The sequence below is a fragment of the Benincasa hispida genome, chromosome 11, assembly GCF_027475165.1.
Source record: "Benincasa hispida cultivar pf3 chromosome 11, pf3_genome.v1.1, whole genome shotgun sequence".
NCBI classification, from domain to species: Eukaryota; Viridiplantae; Streptophyta; class Magnoliopsida; order Cucurbitales; family Cucurbitaceae; genus Benincasa; species Benincasa hispida.
In genome coordinates, this window is record NC_143488.1 from 83310713 (window position 1) to 83316023 (window position 5311).

The 5311-nt window shown below is 26.1% G+C and overlaps 1 long non-coding RNA gene across 1 annotated transcript; it reads right to left on the bottom strand.

Annotated features, from left to right (window-relative positions):
* Positions 1-4615: 4615 nt before the first annotated feature.
* LOC150032960 (uncharacterized) lies at positions 4616-5311 on the bottom strand. The gene is made up of 2 exons (XR_016524358.1): positions 5212-5311; positions 4616-5119 (listed from the first exon to the last, which is right to left on the bottom strand). It is a non-coding gene; the product is annotated as an uncharacterized LOC150032960 (long non-coding RNA).

The window sequence follows — 5311 nt, forward strand, 5'->3', positions numbered from 1 at the left end:
TTTACAAGTGGAAACTGTCGAATGTAAGTATTATATTATGAGATATATGCGAGAAATCGTGACTCAAGAAAAGAATATTATCACAGAGTGGTACATCTTTAAACCACTTATATATATTGTAACACTATAAATAGTGTAAATAGTAAATAAATATATATATTTGACTTTCTATGTTTTATAGATTGATACGAGGAGCTCGTACTCGCAACTTGAATTGGATGAAGTACGTGTGGAATGGGCTGAATATTTAGGTCGCTATATCTGATGGATTTCCTATATGGGAATGCCCAAAACTTTTTTTGTATAAATGTTTTGTTCAGCCATTATAGGTTATATACTTCAAAGAAATGTATGGTGGAGGATAGAATTTTAGTCTTGTGATTTTTGAAATACATAGCACATATATATTGGTCTTACAATTTTGAAATTATCATATATTGGGGTGGGTTGATAATGTATATATTGTTGTACGATTGGTCTTGTAAATTTTGGAATCGTTCATATACATGGAAGGTCATAGAAGAATGAAATTGTTTATTTTAGTATTCTGAATTGTTACATTGGATATATTGGGCTGATATGTAGACCTGAAATATGTGCAACTTTTTTTAGTGGATGAAATTTTCTTATTGGAATGTAGGAAATGAGAAATAGAAATTAAATTCAAATGTTTAATTTGGAAAGAAAAAGCATAGATGACATTGAAAATGTGTCAAGAATTAGATTACTTGACCATTATTTCGTGTTAAGATAAAAATATATTTGACAAATAAAAAATGTCAAGAGTAATCACAATAATAAGTGCCAAGAATTAATACACTTGACATGTTATCAGTGTCAAGTGTATTATATTTCTTGACATGGAAATTGTGTCAAGAAATATTTCTCTTGACATTTTTACAGTATCAAGTTATGACATTATACTTGACAGTTAAATACTCATCGTTTTTATTAGCATCAAGTATACCCTCTATTTGACATTGGAAAAACGTAAAGTAATCCAATTTCTGTAGTAGTGAGAAAAAAAAAATTCGTAGAGACAGAAAATGGACGATGAGAAAAAGATGAAGAAGCCATCTCCATCTCTTTTTTCTTCCCCTAAAACTCCAGTTTGTCTCTCTCTTTTTTTTTTCTTTTTTCTTTTTCACATGAAGCAGGGAAGGAATCAAATTTCTAATTTAAAAATTGATAAATACAAATACTATGTGATCAATTAAACTATGCTTATGTTAATTCTCATACTCTAGTTTAAGATGACATTTAAAAAAAAAAAAAAGAAGTAATAGGTTATATGTTAGAATACACAAAAGGGAACCACGAGGGGGAAAAAAGCTTAAAGTAATTGTTATCCTATCCAAACATGCCTTTACTAATCTCTTCTACTTACAAAATAAAGATTATTATAGATGAGTGTACATTATTTTATTTTAAAGAGGAGATAGTAACAAAGAATAAAATAGTAAAAATTTTAGTAAATTGTATTTGGGGGAAGAATTATTCCAAGACAATAAATTCGCCAATAAATTTAACCGTTCGAAATATAATTTATATATATATATATATTTTGAGGATAGTTCTTAATTTTTTTTTATTAATATTGTTTTTCTAAAACTTATATAGTTGTTTTGAAACTTATTATTAAAATTATTTTGGATAATTTTAGAGATAGGAGTAAACTCATCCTAAGATACTCAATACAAATTCAAATGGCTAAAGGAAGGTGGTCACGACCAAATCCAACATTAAAAACCCCGTAGAAAGACCAATAAATGAGGCAGGAATAGGCCAAAGCTCATTCCAAGTACCTCGGCCTCGACCCCTGGCTGTTTGGCACACAATCGGTTCCTCTCATGCTGGTTGGTTTAGAAAGATCCAATAACCCTTGTAGATAGATTTTAAAACATTAATCGCAAAAGGATTGAGACGTAGCAATCTATAAATAGGTCATGAAGGCCTTGTGAAAAGTAAGTTCAAAGTATTTCAGTTTAATATTTCTTTCTTTGATCTATTTTTTATTTAAGTATCGGAGTGGATATGATACTTGTCACCCCTAGTGTGATTAATTCGTTATTCCAAGATTATTGTTTCTCTCTAAACAAACAAATTTATCATTGCTGTTCTAGGCGATTTCTTGACATCAATTGAACTATTATATTTTGATTCATTCTCGTCTTTTGAAAAGATGGGATATACATTTTCAAATTTAAATTTATTAAAAACAAAATTAAAGTATCCTCGTTTTTTTGGAAAAAGAGAAGAAAAAAAAAAAAGAACTCAAATATAGTAGTGGAAATAGTGGTCGGAGGAAATTCTTCATCCAACTAACGCGCACATGATTATTAAGTATATCCTCCTACCACTGTTCTAATTACCATATTTGAGTTTTTTTTTTTCTTCCTTGTCTTTTCTAGAAAAACAAGGATTAAATTTAGGTTAGAAAATACTTTTGATTTTTAAATTATGAAAGTAACCATTTCTTTGTTCTACTTTTAAATTTGTAACAATTTAATCACTAATGTAAAAAAAAATATATCAAAATTAGATATTAAGCTTTATTATTTTATGATGTAGACCTCGTATTATTTAAAAAGATCGAGTCTCTAATTTGTTTATCAGCTTATTTATGCAAAAAAAAAAATTATTAAATCTTAATACTAAATTCTACAATTAGAACTAAATCGTTACAAATTTAAAGTACAATGACTAAATTGTTACCTAATTAAATTCAGAGATTAAATTGTTACAAAATTAAAAGTACAAGGACTAAATCGTTACAAATAAAAATTCATGATTAAATTATTACTTTTATCAAAGTTTAGAGACTAAAAATGATTTTTCATCTTAAATTTAATATCTTAATTAATAATAGATTTAATCACCCTCATCTTTTAAAAAGATGATGATGGGTGAAAAGGTGAACATCATCTTTTCAAGAGACGAAGATGAATTAAACTATAATTTTTTATAAGTTTCAAAATAATCGTATATTTCTAATAAATTAAAAAAAAATGATGTTTTTAAATATAAGAAAATGAATCAAGATATTTATAAATATAGCAAAATTTTACTGTCTATTTGCGAAAACCTGCAATGGATCGCGATAAACTACTACATGTGTCATGATAGATAAAGATAAGTAATCTATTACGGTCTATCGTAGATAGACTGTGATATTTTACTATTATCTGTAAATATTTCAACAATTTTATCTAATAAAATAATTTTCCTTTTAAAAATATATTTATAAAAAAATTAAATAGCTCTTATATTAATTTAAAACAGCTGGTAATGATTTTTAAGTACAAATGCTTTTGTTTATATCAACTTTGAACTATTACTAATTAAGCCAACTTGTTGTGTCTAAATTGAGATTAACTCAATATTAATTTACATGTCCTCTCTCTTAATATTGAAGTTTCGCTTCTCATCCCATAATCATTGTACTAAAACAAGTCAACATATATTATTTATTTAATGCTGAAAATTATTTCTGGAAATTACCCAATAAGTATCTTTTGAACTGAAAGAAAAAATGTTTCTTTACCAGAAAAATAAGGAAATTATTTTAAATGATAAAATAGATGAAAATATTTACAAAATATAGTAAAATTTCGGAATTATGAATGATAGACGTTAATACATACTGATAGATTTTTATCCGTGTCTAATAATGTCACTGATAGACACTGATAGAAGTCTTCCACTTCTATCGACGTCAATTATTGATAATTCTAAAATTTTATTATGTTTTGTAAATATTTTAATTATTTTTTTATATTTAAAAATAGCTAAGAAAAATATGTATAAGATCATTTATTTAGTTTCCAAATATAGTATCCTAGTGAAACTGTAAAAGTTCAAAGAAACCAAAAAGTAAAAGCTACCCTCTTTTTCTTAATTTCACTTGAAAAGGTTGTATTAAATTATCATATTTATATTTTTATTCTGATTTTAAATTTAAATTAATTAATTCCTATGCCATTTTGAAAAGTTTTATTATGTCAATTGATTAAAACTTAACAGTTGCCCATGTTATTGAATTACCATATTTACAACTTTGGAAGGATGTATGCCTTTCACAACAACTTCAGACTCACCCCAAAAACTAGCTTGATCAAGATATCGTTTATGAGATGACATCTAAAATTTTAAGCGCAGTTGTAAATATAACAATCAGATCAAAAGTATTTACAGATATAAAATCTTTTTTTACAGATACAGCAAAATTTAGATTCAACCTTTAGAGTCTATTAGTGATAGAGACTATATTGTTCATAGAAATCTATCAATGATAGACTTATCGTCAATAATTTTATTATATTTGCAATTTCTTAAAAATATTATTATGCAATTAATTATTAGTTGCATCAGTGCTTCCAATTGCAATTGTCCAAAATTTTAGTGACACAGTTAATCCGCATATTGAATTTTGTATAGATAATTTGCTATATTGGATTTCTTTTCACTCTTCATTCATGGTAAGAACTTTAGTATGTAGAAGAATAAATCATCAAACTTGAATGGACTAAAAATAATAAACTAAAGTATAAGTATAGGGATTAAAATTATCATTCTTTAAAAATCTATTACTAAAGAAAGTTGGAACACAAAGCAGTGAATTGAATAGGATATTCAATAATTAAGCCAATAAACTTGTATATATTACAAAGGAAAAAGTACAAACAAATACTGTTTTTTCTGCACAAAAGTAAACCATTGCACTCATTTATTAGGAGACTAAAAAGAAACAAAGTAAAAAGACAGAATTGCCCTTTTCTTTTCTTTTCCACTCCTTCAATTTTCTAATAAACTTGTTACCTATTTTTCTCTACAAAGGCACCCCATAACAATTCTTTGTTTGAAATCTTAACCAAAGTTTAATAGAAATAGAAAGAATAAATTTTAAAACAATAAATTCCTTTATTTCTAAAATTTGGTTAAGACTCAAAAATACATATATATTTAACATTTAAACTAAAAATTATGGTTTTGCAGGAGACTTTGGATCATGGTGATTGTTTGCCCCTGTGCCTGGATAATCATTATTCTCCAAAATCAATCTTCCTTCAAACAATCTTTCAAATGAATCTCCATCATTTATCTCCAAATCTCTTACATCCTTTTTTTAAAAAAAAAAAAAAAAAAACAATTATAAATGAAAACACACTTCAAAAAGAAAATTACAAAATTAAAAATAAAAAAATAAAATACCTGAAAAAGCAAAGCTTGGGCAGATGGGTGATCATGAAAAGATGATTTGAGGATTCCTGGTAAGGAAGAAAATTAATAAGAGAAAATTAGTAGAAAATTG